The following is an 18,319-nucleotide window of genomic DNA, read 5'->3' on the forward strand; positions in this document are numbered from 1 at the left end:
CGAACCCAGAAGGCAGAAGAATGCCTATTTTCTGTGGTTTTCTTCATAAAACAGTTTTATGGGTCTGTTATATTACCATTGCAACACACATTTACGAGTACTGCTTGGTTTAGTACTGAATCTCCAACCTACTATAAGATAGAGATCTTCTAAATCCGCAGTTCTCCGAGAGCCTCAATAGCTTATCTAAGATGCTTAAGGACTTCTCCAAATCATCTTCACTTACTTTTTGTTGCCAATCACAATGAAAACCTTCAAAAGAAGTTTTGAATTGTAACAGTGTAAATTTTGTTTACTAATATTTCTCCCGGGCCAGTGAATGAATCTGACACATTCTACTAGTAACTCAGAACAGCAGATGTTAATCTATCATCCAGACTGCTTTGAACCAGGTGTTGAATTCTCAGTTTATTTTACAGCTACAGTTCACATACACTTTTCATATATTGAAACCGCTCTGAGAGGAGCAGTTTTGCTAATCACGGAACAGTTTAGCAGGCCAGTCAAAACAATGCTTGCCCATGCAAAAGAAGCTGATTTGTTTCTTTCTAGATGCTTTCTTACACCTGCTTGTCTACTTTCCTATTACAGTATCTCATTTTCATCTAAGAGTTCAGACAATGATGCCTGACTACACAACCTCAAGTGCCTGCTGCTTTCAACACAAAGGATGTAAGAGCTGTAAAAACAAGGAACATCGGCCATTTCCAATTTTCCATTAATCTTCATGTTGCATGGTCAAAATAAATTCCAGTACTCTCAGACTTCTAAATGTTTGAAATAAGATTACAAGAAGAGCCCAGAGATTAAACCCGCACACTCTTGTGTTCTGGATGTCTTTGCTTTAACCTGCTAGCTGCTGTAGTATATCTACTATGATAGGATATTGGAAGCAAGCAACATTAGCTGCAGGCTCATAGGTGGCTTATAGCAAACATCTGATGGTACAGCAGTGCTCTGATGCTCAGTAATGTGGCAACCATAGAAGCTGATGTCCTTTGGGGTAGTTACATTTTTATCAGACCTAACTAGAGGAGAGAAGGAAGCCAGCAATCATGTGGTGGTGATCCTTTAATTGAGCACATGTATTAATGTTCAAATTGATTTTTGAATAGTTTTCACATTCATTTGCTAAAATTGGTTCTATTCCCTGATTTTAACTTGATCACAAATGTGAATCTGACATGTGAACAAAATGGCAGATTGAAATTCAACCTAGTTATATTTCTGCACCTTGGTTTTAACATACATTCAAATTCAGGACATCTTATTGTTTGGGATCTCAATGTCATACATCCTGTTGAAAGAACTAATACTGCCATTGGCAATTTGTAATTTTTTAAAGGCAATATTCATTTCATAGAGTATAGTAAATAATTAATTCATAGTTATATAATCCTCATACACCATGCTTAAGAAATTATTGGCATCCAGAAATATTGACGGAAGCGGGTCAGAGAAACAACGATGCAGGTGTTCAGCATAGTTTAATCTGCTGGCAGATTGACTAGTATAGTCAAACATTTTGACTTTAGGGCAAAGTGGCACAGCATGGTTAAGAGAGTAATTTTAGTCCTTGCAATCTGGGCACAAACCTTCTTAGACAAAGATAAATTAAGATTGTTTTCTGTCACAGACACCTGTCAAGTAAACTAATTTGAAAACTCGAGCATTATCATGAATTAATAATACATAACAACAAATCAAGGGTTATAATTTTGACTCATTTGTGAGAGAACCACAGAATGGTTATAGCATAAATAAAGGCCATTTGGTCTGCTAAATCTCCATAAAACCAGAATAAGGCCATTCGGCCCATTGAGTCTGTCCCACCATTCATTCATGGGATATTTATTGTCCTTTTCAACCCTATTCTCTAGCCTTCACCCTGCAACCTTTAACAACGTTACTAATCAAGAACCTATCAACCTCCACTTTAAATGACTTGACTTGACCTTCACAGCCATCTATGGCAATGCATTCCACAGATTTCCCACTCTCTGACTAAAGAATTTCCTCCTCATCTCTGTTTGAAAGGGATGTACCTCTATTCTGAGGCTGTGTCCTCTGTCCTAGACTCCCCACCATAGGAAACATCCTCTCCATATCCACTTTATCTAGGCCTTTCAATATTCTAAAGGTTTTAATGAAATTTACCCTCATTCTTCTAAACTCCAATGAGCACAGGCCCAGAGTCATCAAACACTTCTGATATGTCAACCTTTTCATGCCTGGGATCATTCTTGTGAACCTCCTCTGGATCTTCTCCAATTCCAGCGCATCCTTTCTTAGATAAGCAGCCCAAAACTGCTCACAATACCCCAAGTATCTTTTGACCAATGCCTCAGAAAGCCTCAGCATGACATCCTTGCTTTTATATTCTAGTCCTCTTGAAAAGATTGCTAACATTGCAATTGCCTTCCTCACCACTGACTCAGCCTGCAAGTTAAACCTTAAGAAATCCTGCTTGAGAGCTCCCAAGTCCCTTTGCACCTCTAATTTCTGAATTTCCCTCATTTAGAAAATAGTCTACGCTTTTGTTCCTTCAACCAAAGTGCATGACCGTATACTTCAGTACACTATATTCTATCTGCCACTTCTTCTCCCATTGTCTAAGTCCTGCAGACTCCCTGCTTCCTCAACACTACCTGCCCCTCCACCTATCTTCTTATCATCTGCGAACTTGGCCACAAATCTATCAATTTCATCATCCAAATCCCTGACATATAACATGAACAGAAGTGGTCCCAACACAGACCTCTGCAGAGCAGTACTACTCATTAGTACCCAATCAGACAAGGCTCCCTTTATTCACATCCTGCACCTCCTGCCAGTCAGCCAATCTTCTATCCATGCTAGTATCTTTCCTGTAATACTATGAGGGCTTATTTTGTTAAGTAGCCTCAGGTGTGCCACTTTGTCAGAGGCTTTCTGAAATTCCGAGTAAGCAACATCAAATAACTCTCCTTTGTAAACTCTGCCAGTTATTTCTTGAAAGAATTCCAATTGATTTGTCAAGCAAGATTTCTGCTTAAGGAAACCATGCTGACTTCAGCCTACTTCATCATGTGCCCCCAGCTAGCCCGAATCATGGACTCCTCCCTAATCATGGACTCCAACATCTTCCCCAGCCACTGAAGTTTGGCTAAATGGCCTACGATATTCTGCCCTTCTTAAAGAGTGGAGTAACATTTGCAATTTTCCAGTCCTCTGGAACCATTCCAGAATCTAGTGATTCTTGAAAGATCTCTGCTAGTGCCTCCATAATCTGTTCAGCTACCTCTTTCAGAACCCTGGGGTGTAGTCCATCTGGTCCAGCTGCCTCATTTACCTTCAGGCCTTTCAGCTTGTTAAGCACTTTCTCCTCAGTAATGGTGACTACGCTCACTTCTGAATCCTGACATTCTCGAATTCCTGGCATACTGCTGGTGTCCTTAATAGTGAAGACCGATGCAAAATACTTATTATATTCATCCACCATTTCTTTGTCTCTCATTATACTACTGAAGTTTAAGAACTACTAGACAGGTATATGGAGGAATCTACCATGGGGGCTTATATGGGAGGAAGGGTTTGAGGGTTGGCACAACATTGTGGGCCGAAGGGCCTGTACTGTGCTGTACTATTCTATGTTCTATGTATTATTACCTCTCCAGTGTCATTTTCTGGCAGTGCATATCCATTCTCTACTCGCTCTATCCAGCTAGTCGCAATCCCAGTTCTCTCCCTGTACCCCAAAATATCTTTTGTCATGTGATACTCACTAGAACTCCCTTTTGAATTCCACATTTAAATCTGCCATCACTATTACCCCAGCATTGCATTTCAGACCTTAATCATTCATCTCTTAATGCCATCATTACAAACTCTCTCTCTCCCTCTCACTCACTCTCTCTCTCCTCCCTCTGATTTGATTTTACCCTTCAAGATTTTAAATACCCCTATCAGACCTCATTGAAACTTCATTTGAACATTTCAATTCACTCCATGTGATAATAAGAAACATTTGTGAACATAGACATAACAAAGGCTGTGGAACCAGACAATGTTGTTGCTGTAGTTCTGAAGGCCTGTTCTGCAGATCTAGCCAAGCTGTTCCGGTATCTGGTATAACTGCAATTCTGGAATCTACCCAATATTGTTGAAAGTTATCCCAGAATGTCCCGTTCACAAAAAAAGCAGGAAAAGTCCAGTCAGGTTATTAATCACCCAATAAGATTACTCTCAATCACTCATCAAAAAAAGATGGAAGTTATCAACGATAGTGTTGCCAAGTTAACATTTCCTTATGAATACTCTGCTCACAGCTGTCCATTTTAACATTTTCCAGGACCGCTTCTCATATCCTTTGTCCAAACATGGACCAAAGAGCTGAATTCCTCAAGTGAAGTGAGAATAGTTGGACATCAAGCTCTGGTAGAATTCAAGCTCTGGTAGAATTACCAGACAGGAAAGTGAGAGTAGTCCAATGTGTGTAGTCACACCTGGCACAAAGGCTGTGGTTCCTGGGAATCAAACATCCCATACCCAGAATGTTAGCTCAGGTGTAGCCAGGGCAGTGACCTGACCCAACTATCTCCAACTGCTTCTTCAAGACATTTCTTCCATTGTTAGGTCTGATGTAGGGATATTTGCTGATGATTATGATACCTCATATACAGTATGTCCCACAGTTACTCTCTCAGGCTTCCCGAGCAGTATCTCTCAAGTGCATGGACATGGTAGTGGCCACGTGGAACGCACCACCACCTACAAATTCCCCTTCTTGGAAATATATCACAAATCCTTAATCATCACTGGGTCTAATCTACCTACAGGAAAGATATCAGATCAGAACCAGGTTTGTTATCACTGGCATGTGTTGTGAAATTTGTTAACTTTGCAGCAGCAGTTCAATGCAATACATAACATAGAGGAAAAATATATACAAGTAAATAAGTAAATCAATTACAGTATATATATTGGAAATTAAAAATTGTACAAAACAGAAATAATACATATTGAAAAAGTGAGGTAGTGTTCACAGTTTCAATGTCCATTTAGGAATTGGATGGCAGAGGGGAAGAAGCTGTTCCTGAATCACTGAGTGTGTGCCATCAGGCTTCCGTACCTCCTACCTGATAACAGTGAGAAAAGGGCATGCCCTGGGTCTTTAATAATGGACACTGCCTTTCTGAGACACCGCTGCTTGAAGATGTCCTGGGTACTTTGTAGGCTAGTATCCAAGATGGAGCCAACCAAACTTATAACTCTCTGCAGTTTCTCTCGGTCCTGTGCAGTAGCCCCCCAACCCCCATACCAGACAGTGATGCAGCCTGTCAGAATGCTCTCCATGGTACACCTATAGAAGTTTTTGAGTGTTTTTGTTGAAATACCAAATCTCTTCAAACTCCTAATGAAGTATAGCTGCTGTGTTGCCTTCTTTATAGCTGCTTCGATATGTTGGGACGAGGTTAGATCCTCAGAGATCTTGACACCCAGGAACTTGAAACTGCTCACTCTCTCCACTTCTGATCCCTCTTTGAGGATTGGTATGTGTTCCTTTGTCTTACCCTTCCTGAAGTCTACAATCAAATCTTGTGTCTTACTGATCTCGAATGTAAGGTTGTTTTTGCAATACCACTACACTAATTGGCATATCTCGCTCCTGTGAGCCGTCTTGTCTCCATCTGAGATTCTACTGACAATGGCTGTATCATCGGCAAATTTATAGATGGTACTTGAGCTATTCCTAGCCACACAGTCATGGGTATAGAGAGAGTATAGCAGTGGGCTAAGCACACACTCTTGAGGTGTACAAGTATTGATCATCACCTATCCACACGGATTGTGGTTTTCCAGTTAGGAAGTCAAGGATCCAAATGCAGAGGGAGGTACAGAGGCCCAGGTTCTGTAACTGATCAATCAGGACTGTGGGAATGATGGTGTTGAATGCTGAGCCATAGTTGATGAACAGCATCCCGACATAGGTGTTTCTATTGTCCAGGTGGTCTAAGGGCGTGTGAAGCGCCATTGAGATTGGTTCTCAATGAGACTGAAGATATTGCCCAGACCTGAACACCTGAATTATAGGGAAGGTTGAATATGTTGGGACTTTATTCCTTGGAGTGTAGGAGAATGAGGGGGGGATTTAATAGAGGGATGGAAAATTATTAGGGAAATACATAAGCTGAATGCAACAGGCTTTGTACACTCAGGCTGGCTAAAACTAGAACTAGTTATGGGTAAAAAATTAAATATTTAAGGGAACTCCTTCACTTAGAGGATGATGCGAGTGGAATGAGCTGCCAGTGGAAGTAATGGATGAGGGTATGACTGCAACATTTTAGAGAAGTTTGGATAAGTACAAGGATGGGAGAGGTAGGAAGCGCTATAGTCCAGGTGAGGGTGGATGGGACTAGGCAGAATAATAGTTTAGCACGGACTAGAAGGGTCTGTTTATTGGCTGTAGTGTTCTATGACTCCCTGACTCATTGACTGTAGGAGTTCAAGAAGATGGATCACTCAAGAACAACTTGGACTGGGAAATAAATCCTGGTTTGCTAGTGATGCCCAGGTCCGAATGAAACAATACACACTTAAAAAAAAACATTCACATCAAGCGTGCACAACCTGAATTCATAAACCAAAAGTGTCAAAGCCTGGATATTTTTGGGAAGATGCACTGTAAGGAAAGTATATTTTTTGTTGAAGCATCCAATTAAGCCATTTGCATTTCATCCTGTCTGGATCAAACAATTAAAAAACATCTGATAACTACTGGCAGATGAATCACAGCATTATGCCACAGTTTCCTTTAGTTAAATTAATTGGCAGTATATTATATAACCCATATAAAGCACTCAGCAGGTGCGGTGGCATCTGCAAGGGGAACAGTGCATTACAGTTCCTTTGTCAAAGTTCTTTATGCTTTGTAGATCTTTTAGTTAAAAACCCAACTTTATAACACAGGGCCACCTTTTCTTATTCTCTCTTAACCCTATCACCTCAAGGTGAGGGTGAGACACATTACTTGAACCACCGTAGCTCCGGGAGTAATGATGCTAATTGATAAGAGCTAAAGAGATTTTAATTCATTGGCAATAAAAGAAGGGCGATATGCTTCAAAGGTTGCAGCTTGGTTTGCAAGTGTTGGTATGTCCACGACCTTCTCCTTTGGATGAGCATGTCAGAGCATAATACTCAAGTATTTGAAACGTCCTGATTGACGCTGTTATCTACATACTGCAACCAAGTCCTCAATGGAGGAGTTGGTTGAAGATGATGAAACATCACCACGGCAGTGAAGACGGAGGAAGCAGCAGCAGTGAAGAGTCCCCAGTTATCTTGCGTTCCGTGTTACTGGACCCTAACTCCGAACTGTGAAGGGCCATGTGATGGCTGCCCCTGCATCAGCCTATCTAGTTTAAACAAAGTCAGGCACAGGTGTTCTTCATGAAGGGAATCCAGCTTAACATCCCAGAATATGTGGGTCCCCAATAGGCCTCTACAGACATGCGAGGACTCACCAATAAATAACCCCTTAGGAGAACATTGTACTCAACTAGAGTGATTGCACCCCTAATACTAACAGGGTGCTACGATTTGGAGCTAGATACATAGATACAGGAAAGACAGAAATGTTGACAGGTGTATGTTGTTTGATGTGAAACCATGTTTACTCTGTGAGTAAACCTAATCTATTTCAACTAAACACATTGCAGAATTGATGAGTCATTGTTTGCTAATTATCAAAACAAATCAATGGACTAATTACTCAAACCTGCAGCAAGCAGTTAGACCATAAAACAATAAGTCATAGGGGAAGACTTAGGCCACTTGACCTATTGAGTCTGTTCCACCATTCAATCATGGCTAATTTATTATTCCCTTTCTTCGTCATTCTCCTGCCTTGTCCCTGTAACCTTTGCATGTTTGTTAATCAAGCTTGCAAACGTGTTTACCTATCAACTTCAACTTTAAAAATACCCAATGACTTGACCTCAACAGCCATCTGTGAACTTGACATCCTCTTGATAAAGAAATTCCTCCTCACCTCTATTCTAAATGCACGTTACTTTATTCTGAGGCTGTGCCTCCTAGCCCTAGATTCTCTCACTATTGGACCATCCTCTCCATATCCATTTTATCCAGGACTTTAAATATTCAAGAGGTTTCAAAGAGGTACCCTCTCATCCTTCTAAACTCTGGTGAGTAAAATCCCAGAGCAATCAAGCATTCCTCGTGTTAACCCTATCACCCCAAGGATCATTCTCATAAACTTCTAGATCCTCACCAAAGCTAATACATCCTCCCCTAGATATGGGGTGCAAAACTGCACACAATACTCCAAATATGTTCTGAACAATGTCTTAACAATCCTAAGTGTTACACTTTGACTTTTATTTTCTGGTCCTCTTGAAATGGATGCTAACTTTGAAATTGCCTCCCTTAAAACTGACTCAACCTTCAAATTAACTGTAGGACATGCTGCACTAGGACTCCCAAGTCCCTTGCACCTTGGATTACTGAGTTCTGTCTCCATTTAGAAATTAGTCTTTGCCTTTACAGTATTCCTTCTACAAAAGTTCACGACCATACACTTCCTTATACTGTGTTTGATCTGCCAACCTGTCCAATTCCTTCTGCAGACTTCCTGCTTCTTCAACATTACATGGCTCTCCATCAATCTTTCTATCACCTGCAAACTTGACAACAAAGCCATCAAGATCATTGACATATAACAGAACAAGTAGTGGACCCAGCACCAACATCTGGGAACGCAACTATTTACCGGCAGCCAACCAGAAAAGGCTCCCTTTATTCCAACTCTGTCTTCTGCCACTCAGCCATTGCTCTGTCCATGCTAGTATTTTCCTGCAATACCATGGGTTCCTATTTCATTTTTCAGCACCAGGTGTAGCACCTGGTCAAACGTCTTCAGCAAATTCAAGTAAACTACACTGATTGACCCTCTTTTGTTTACTCTGCGTGTTACTTCCTCAAAGAGTTACAACAAATTTGTCAGGCAAGATCGCCCTTCAAAAAACCTTGCTGACTTTGGCCAATTTTATCACCTGTTTCTAAGTCCCCTAAAACCTCATCCTTAATAATGAAATCTAAAATCTTACTAATCACTGAAATTAGGCTATAATTTCCCATATTTTGGTTCTCTCCTTTCTTAAAGAGTGGAGTGACATTTGTGATTTTCCAATACTCTGGAATCATGCTTGAGTCTCGTGATTCTTGAAAGATCCCCATTAAAGTGTCCACACAATCTTTTCAGCTATTACTTTCAGGACCCTGGGGTAAAGTCCAACTGGTCTAGATAGCATTCACCTTCAGACCCTTCACCTTCTCAAGTACCTTCTTCTCAGTAATAGAAACTACACTCACTTCTGCCCCTTGACACTCTCAAATTTCAGACATGCTGAAGGTGGTGTCTTCCACTGGGAAGGCTCGCGCAAAATAGTTATCTAGTTTGTCTGCCACTTCTTTGTTCCCCTACTATGACATACTATAATGAGATTTTAAAAATAGTCACAACTAGCAAACAGGGTGGATTAGAGGGTTTTCTAGTCAGCAAATGAATACATCTTCTTTATATAAATATAATCTTAAATACTTGACCATTGTGTTACAATAAAGTGTTCACTGGTTAAATGTAAATATACTTTTTGAAAAATTACATGGATTTAAAAGGATTAAAATGGGTTGATAGTAATTCAGCTATTGTACAGTAAGTAATTTGCATGGAGGTATTAAATTTACAGAAATAGACAAGTGTTTGAGAAGATTTGAATATATTTACACTGCTTGTCTTTGGGATCAAGAGAAAATTGGCATGTGAAATGGTTAGAATGGGATCTGGTTTGTTCTGTTTTTGTTTTATTTTTCTTCAATTGCTTTTAATAACTATCCTTGATGAAGTATTAGTGAGCGAGAACTGTACAATGGGCTAAAAAATGATTTAAATTGTATTGATACATTTTATATTGAAACACACAGGATATTACTCACATTAGAAACTATCTATTGCAAGTTAAATGTGTCATCTTTCTTTGAATTTTCTTTAACACAAACACATTCAAGGATATTGTTATCTATTGTCACAGGTTATAAGCATAGATGTGTAATTAGATGTAGAATTTTAAAAGTACTTGTCTTTTGTTTGTTTTCATTTTTTTTGCATAACATAATAGTGATGTTAAATATATTACCCTTATCCATAATATATCATAGAATTTTTTTTGTTAAAAGGTCTTATCTCAGCACAGGCAAGGGATGTTGCCTAGATGCTTAAACGCAGAAAAGACTCTATGGCATTTGGGTGGGGTTTGTAAGCCTTCATTCATTTTGCACAATCTATAGAGGTTTTCAATATCACGAGGGGCATGGATGTTATGAATACACACAGCCTTTTGACCCAGAAAAAGGGGACAAACAAAAATTAGGGGACAGAGGCCTAAGATGAGAAGGAAGATATTTAAAAGGGCCCGGAGGGGCAATTTTTTCATGTGAAATATAGTAGAGGTAGTTACAATTATAAAATAAAAGAGAAATCTGGATAAGTTCATGGATAGGAAAGGCTTAGAGGCATTTGGGCCAAACATGTGGGTACCTTGGTCAGTATATACAAGCCTGGCCCGAGGGCTTGTTTTCATTCTGTATTACCTGGTCAGAAGCTCCTGTTTGCCTTGCTTGTAATGGTAATTTTCTATCTATTGCCAGAAAGGAAGAGGACTAATACAGAATAGAGGCTTGAATGTTCAACAATAGAATATTTTGCTTGAATTCTATAGAAGTTGAATAATTAAGTCCTAAGATGCAATGAAACACAAACTTTGAAAAGAACAGGATAAATGAATGATATCAAAGATCAGTGTTAATAGACAATCATGTTTGGGAAAAATATATATGAGGTAACTACCCCCTGTCACTTTGAAGTTTTGGAAACTAATTAATTCAGGAGACAATATAATGGCCTCTGAATATAGAGAGAATATTTGATGAAAAAAAGGTAATGTGATCTAGCCCAAAAATTCAAGCCAGTTCTGTACCTGCAAATTTTTTCGAATATGTATTTGTGAAATGCACAAACTATCAGCCCCTACCTGCAGGTAATCTTACCTCTATCCAAGCAGATGAAGGAACATCAAACGATTCTTTGAATTATTTTCCTACCACACAACTGGCACTACATTTAACTTTGGTGAAAATATTAATATGTTACTGGGATATCGAAGTACATTCATTACAGCTTAGCAGCAGATTTTTTTTACATAATAACATTAGTATTAAAAATCATGCACCACAACTGAGCTGTTTAACAATCCAAAGTGGTGCTATACTCCACACTACATTAGGAAGTACTGTATCTCGCAAATGTTTACTCTCATACCTGACCGCACTGCAAGGTATGATAACATACGTAAATGCTGTTTTGCACCCTTATAAAAATGCTCACATTTTTTTCCTAAAATTTAAGGGGCCATATTTAAGGGCTTGAAAGACTTGTTTATGTAAGTCATTGCTAGCTGCCAGTTTAAAGGGGTACCTACTGAACAAGATGCATTCTGGCTAAGAGCTGACTTTTAACAAACATCACTTGAACTGCTTTTTCAGGCAGATTTTTCTTACGAGTAGTTCAAAGGAAATGTATCTTTGTTTTTCTTTGAATATTTCAGAAGCATTTTATAAACCCCGTTGTTTGTATTTGAACATTCAATACAATAGGAATAAAATATTTGTATTCGCAGAGACTGACGAGAACCCACAGTATCAAACTTACCTACACAAGCACGAAACAGCTGAGACAGATCTCAAGATTATTTTGCTGCCCTTCCTTCTGAGTGAGTAAAAATCACAAACCATCGACACACAAGTCAAATTGCCTCCTTACAATTTACTGGCCACACTAAAATGGAGAAGGCCATTCTGAGTTTTCTTTTACCAAATACAACCCAAAATGAACTGGAAGTTCTGGTGCAATAAAGATTTATATTGAAGGATGTAATCAGATCCACATAAAATTCTCAAGAATACAAAATTTAAAAACTACAAGCTCGAGGCTTTGGAATTCAGAATTCAATTCCAGCATCCTCTGTCAGAAGTCCTTACATACTTCCCTTGAGTGCATGAGTTTCCTTTGGGTGCTCTTCTAGTTTCCTTCCAGAGTCCAAAGACATACTGGTTAGTAGGCTTTCTCTCATTCTCTCATTCTTTCTCTCTCTCTCCTTTTTCTCCCTCTGTCCCTCTGAATATACCCCTTGCCCATCCTCTGGGTTTCCCCACCCCCCCTTCCCCCTTTTCCTTCCTCCTGGGCCTCCTGTCCCATGATCCTCTCATATCCCTTTTGCCAATCCCCTGTCCAGCTCTTGGCTCCATCCCTTCCCCTCCTGTCTTCTCCTATCATTTTGGATCCCCCCTCCCCCTCCCACTTTCAAATCTCTTACTAGCTCTTCCTTCAGTTAGTCCTGACGAAGGGTCTCGGCCTGAAACGTCAACTGTACCTCTTCCTAGAGATGCTGCCTGGCCTGCTGCGTTCACCAGCAACTTTGATGTGTGTTGCTGGTTAGTAGGCTAATTGGTTATTGTAAATTGTTCTGTGATTATGCTGGGATTAAATAGGTGAGTTGCTGGATGGGTTGGCTCATAGGGCCTGAGGGGTCTGTTCTGCACTGTATCTCTAAAATAAAATAAAAATTAAAAAATAAATAAAATAGAGAAACACACACAAAATGCTGGAGGAATATAGCAGGCCAGGCAGCATCTATAGAGAGGAATAAAGAGTTGATACTTTGGGATGAAATCCTGCATCAGGACTCAAAAGGAAGGGAGAAGGCGCCAGAATAAGAAGATGGAGGGAGGGAAAGGAATACAAGCTAGAAAGTGATAGGTGAGGGGGAAGGTAGGTAGGAGGAGGAGAGGGAGGAAATGAGAAGCTGGGAGGTGATAGGTGGAAAAGCAAAAGGAGAAAGAATCTGACAGGAGAATAAAGTGGATTATGGGGATAATGAAGGAGGACGGCCACCAGAGGGAGGTAATAGGCAAGTAAGGAGAAAAGGAGAAGTGAGAGAGGAGCTAGAATGGGGAATGGAAGAAGAGAGAAGTGGGATGGGGAGAAATAACAGTAAGTTAGAGCAATCAATGTGCATGCCTAAGATTGGAGGCTATGAGGTGCTGCTACCCCAACCTGAGGGTGGCCGCATCTTGGCAGTAGAGGAGACCACAGACTGACAAGCTGGTCTGGGAAAGGGGATTCGACAATAAAAGGTTGGCCTTCAGGAATCCTGGAGCCCTGAATGGTGGTGAGGGACAATGTTCCCTCTAAAGTGTGTGCGTGTGCGCATGCTATTAGATGGTGACAGAATCTTTTGCTACTAGAATGTAAGGGAATTTAAACTGCGCACAAAAGGTTGTCACCCTCTACCTTATCGGCATGTTAAGTATATTTCACAATTGAACACAATCTCATTTTCTTTTTCAGTTTCTGATGCAGCCGGTGTTGACAAAGTGGAGTTTGCAAAGATTTGTCCGCAGATTTTAGAACTGGCTTACTTATACTGTTTTTCTTGAAGGAATTATTGATTCACTATGTTGAAATCCAAAGAAGCAAAGGGTGTGAAGCACAAAAGAACTGCAAGTTCATTTAAAGCAGAATGGCTTAATGAAACAGTAGAAACTGCTACACTGAAAGCTCATGAGGTCAGGAATATGCAGCTATGAGAAATATTTAAGTACAATACAGAAAATGGTGTTACCTACATGTATTTAAGTACAACGAGATCTAGGTGTCCTTGTTCATCAGTCACTGAAAGTAAGCATGCAGGTACAGCAGGCAGTGAAGAAAGCTAATAGCATGTTGGCCTTCATAACAAGGGGACTTGAGTATAAGAGCAAAGAGGTCCTTCTGCAGTTGTATAGGGCCCTGGTGAGACCACAACTGGAATATTGTGTACAGTTTTGGTCTCCAAATTTGAGGAAGGACATTCTAGCTATTGAGGGAGTGCAGCGTAGGTTCACAAGGTTAATTCCCGGGATGATGGGACTGTCATATATTGAAAGATTGGAGCAACTGAGGTTGTATACACTGGAATTTAGAAGCATGAGAGGGGATCTGATTGAAACATTTAAGATTATTAAGGGATTGTACATGCTAGAGGCAGGAAACATGTTCCCGATGTTGGGGGAGTCCAGAACCAGAGGCCACAGTTTAAGAATACGGGGTAGGCCATTTAGAACGGAGTTGAGGAAAGACTTTTTCACACAGAGGGTTGTGGTTCTGTGGAATGCTCTGCCTCAGAAGGCAGTGGAGGCCAATTCTCTGGATCCTTTCAAGAAAGAATTAGATAGAGCTCTTAAAGATAGCGGAGTGAAGGGATATGGGGAGAAGGCAGGAAAAGAGTACTGATTGTGGATGATCAGCCATGATCACAGTGAATGGTGGTGCTGACTCAAAGGGCTGAATGGCCTACTCCTGCATCTATTGCCTATTGTCTATTGTTGCAATGTAAAAGTTGCTGGAGAATTTGCAAGTGGGAAGGAATGGAGTGATATTTGGAAACCTGACTTCTTAAAGCATCATTTAGCAAGCAAGTCACATGTGGACAGTGTGCAAAAGCTCTGGCGAGAAAATCCTTCATTAATTGCAATTGGCCTGCAACATATGTTTTGTGAGAGTGCAGATGAATGAGAGTGAAAACTATCAAACCCGGAGGAGATCAAAGTTCTTATTGACAGTGTTTTGCTAGCTGTTAAAATGAATACCTCTCTATATAAAATTTAGTGCATATCTGTTGTTGTCACTGAAAAAAATTGCAGAGCACAAGATTTTTGCACACGCTGGTCATTATAAATTAAAGGGAACATTGGTGAAGGAAGAAGTGAATGGGCAGATGTACCACTTCTTCCACTTGCTTATAGAGGAATGACCCTGAAGAACTGATTGCTAATTAAATTCAGGAACAAATTATGTCAGAAATCTCTTGCCTAGCAGCATAGCAATTGTGAGAGTAGCCAAATGAAAAGTGCAAGATTGGGCTGGTAAAGTGGGTAGCAGCAGGGACCAATTGTTTAGCAGCTTGAGGTCCACACTGAAGGCTGAGGTGCCTGAGGATCCTTCTTGCATGGAATGTACGAGGTGTGCCTTGAATACACATGGCTTGTGGTTCTTCATCAGTTTGCAAAGGGAGAGTTTCTTTTTGAATAGTCTTTCATGTCTCTACCACTAAAGTAATTTATGAATTGTAGATACAATTTTAATGTGTGTTGTTAGACTCCAACAGAAATTATTCTGTGAAAGTTATATCCATTCGTAGCAAGCATTGCACAGTCTAATCCGGGAATATTTACATAGTTATCTCTATACGTAGTAGCTCCAAAAATAAATAGGTATCCTAGTTGTTGTTTGCAAGGGCACAGAAAACGTCAAATCCAAAAGGGCTAGAACAGCATAACCTATCATAAAGTAACTGCTTGTTGAATTAAAATTCAATTGTGATTTTTAGTGCAAGGTATAATCTACTGAAGCACGGAAAGTGGCTCGCTCTTATAAATATCCTGCTAGCATTCCTGTTGAATCACATCTTCTTTATTTGCATTCAACATCCTCGTGCTGCTCAGAGGTAAAACTCCAATGACTTTTTTTTCTAACGCCCACTGTGCATTGTTGGTGTACACAGCATTAGTGGTTAATGCTGTGTAAGGAGCACTTTGTATATGTGGATGTTCAACAGCGGAGGTAAGCTGGATAGCAAAGCAATCAGAGTTCAGACACTGCAATAATTTATATTTATATATATATTTCTAGATTCCAGTTCTTTAAACCCATTCATGATGTGAACCTGGAATTAGAAAGATAACTTTAAACACAGTGCAATTTATTTGAATTATTGAGTTTCTCAAGCATTTAGCTCATTGGCAATTAATTAAATGCCATTGTTTTAAATTTTAGGGAATGTTGCAGAAATAAATAATAGTACTTCACAGAAATTAATATATTATTATTGATATGAAAATAACAATCCATCAAACTGTTATAGTTTATCGATTTTAGGGACATTTCTTATTCATTTGATGCTGAACTTGCAGTGTCATTGACATGTCTCAGTATATTAGGCCAGTGTGCTGTTCACTCGTCTATTCAGCACAAGCAACAATATACATTTAAAGGCTTCCACAGGTTGGTTATAAGGGCTAAAGGTACTGTAAATTTAGTGCTGTTTTGATTTTTTGAACTGGTGCTTGGCTTAAATTGCAGTAACTGAAAATTGCCCATCAGCAACAGCTTGTAATCTTGACATTAGTGAATAAAGGCATTTAACACAAAAGCGTAATATTGATGTGTCCTTAAAGAGTTGTATTGTTTTAAACTGAAATATTGAATTATTTGCAGTCTATGTAGACTAAAGAATAGAGAGACATCTGCAATTGGAAATGTCCTCGGGAGATGATGACAGGATGCCATGTTATTCCTCCCTGCTCAAACCCACCCCCAGCCCATGCCAGCAGAGAGCACAGCTTCTGTTGATAATTGGTTTTTCAAAGCTGCAGATGACTAGTATGGTAAAGTAATGCCCCAAGTACTTATAGCATATTTGAGGCAATACCTTATTTGCTGTATTTGGCCTTAAAAGAACAGACTCTGTGCTGAACCAGAGAGGTAATGATAAATGGCCAATTAGGAATAGTTTTGAAATTAATTCAATTTGATTTTGTTTTCATTCATGGAACGAGGCCGTCACAGGAGCGACCAACATTTATTACCCATCATCAGTGCTGTTGTACAAAGGCGCCATTTCATCCAGAGAATCACCTGCTTTTCAATGGGTCTGGAGTCACAAGCAAGCCAAATCAGGTAGGAATGACAGATTTCTTCCCATCAGGGATCTTGGTGAACCAGATGGGACTTTATGATAATTGGTGGCTGCATGGTTACCATAACTAGAACTAGTTTGTATTTCAGATTTATTGACTTTGATAGATGGGAATTGACTAAGTTGATTACAATGCAAAAATGTGACAATGTTATACTGTATGTGTAAAGCATGCAGATAAGGCTGAATTTCTGTCTAATATTTTGCCTCCATCCGGTTCAATTGAATTGAGAATCTGAGAACAACTGTGTCATTGAAATGCAATGAATTCTGTGCCATAAACCTAAATCAAGTATATATGTTTGAACCGTGACTTACTTTGTCCTTCTAATGCAAAAGAAGCTAAGTTTCATCACACTGCCTCAGCTTATTCCTTCTTGAGAGCAAGAGCAATGGAACATAGCAGGCAAGACCAGGAGTTGGCAACTAGTCCCTACTACAAGACAATCATGGCTGATCTGTCCTAACCATTCTCCATATCCCTTGATTAACTTACTTAGTCACAGAGTCACAGTCAACACAGCATGGATGTAGGACTTTTAGCCCAAAGTGCCCACCCAGGTAGTTCCAAATTCAATGTGTTTGTCCTATATCCTTTTAAGCACCGCCCGCCCCCCCCCCCAATATACCTAACCAATTGCTTTTGAAATGATAAAATTGTACCTGCCTCAGCCACTTCCTTTGCCAGCTCATTCCATACAATCCATGTGAAAAGGTTACCCCTCAGGTCCCTTTTAAATATTTCCCCTCTCACCCTATACCTACATCCCTAGTTTTGGACTCCCCTATTCTAGAGAAAAGACCATCCACTTTATCTATGCCTCTCTTCATTTTAAATAGTCCCTCTTTCTCCTATGTTCCAAGGAGTAAAGATCTAGTCTGACCACCGTCTCCCTATAAACAAAGCTCTCTTATGCCTTTTCATCTTCTCACAGAGAAGAGGTTCTTGCAGAGGTGTCATTTTAATGTCAACATCTGACAAATGCAAGCACATAAGAACAATAAAGAAGAGTGGCTTATAGCAGAGACCAGTAATGGCAAGAAACTACCGCAAACATCACTTCGATCTCTAGCATATAGAATTTCCTTATGGTAAAGGAAAGCACTTGAAAGTACTTTACAATTTGGAAACTAAATGGTTAGAATTCTAACATCAGGCTACAAGTCTGGTTCAAGTAATGATCTTTAAAGGAGGCAGAGAGGTAATGACAACTTTAGGCAGTAGGACTCATGCAAATCGAAGACTTTCCAAAGGATATTATAGGAGTTTGACAGGGAGACCTTGACAGAGGCTAAGAGTACGTTGGCAGATGGATGAGTCAAAGGTAAATTTTACCTTTGAGGATTTTAAGGGTGAAGGCTATGCAGTTCAGTAGTTACATAGATAATAAAAGAGGATGCATGAAATGCTGTTCTGGGTGATTGGAGTTTACGAAGGATTTGGAATAAGAAGTCAGCAGGGA

General features: G+C 39.8%; 1 protein-coding gene across 2 annotated transcripts in view; it reads right to left on the reverse strand.

The window, feature by feature from the left end:
* Positions 1-18,319, reverse strand: part of LOC134336489 (protein shisa-6-like) — a 562,742-nt gene that overhangs the window by 237,197 nt on the left and 307,226 nt on the right. The gene's annotated exons all lie outside the window — the stretch shown is intronic.

This window comes from Mobula hypostoma, chromosome 22 (assembly GCF_963921235.1).
Source record: "Mobula hypostoma chromosome 22, sMobHyp1.1, whole genome shotgun sequence".
In the NCBI taxonomy this organism is placed as follows: Eukaryota; Metazoa; Chordata; class Chondrichthyes; order Myliobatiformes; family Myliobatidae; genus Mobula; species Mobula hypostoma.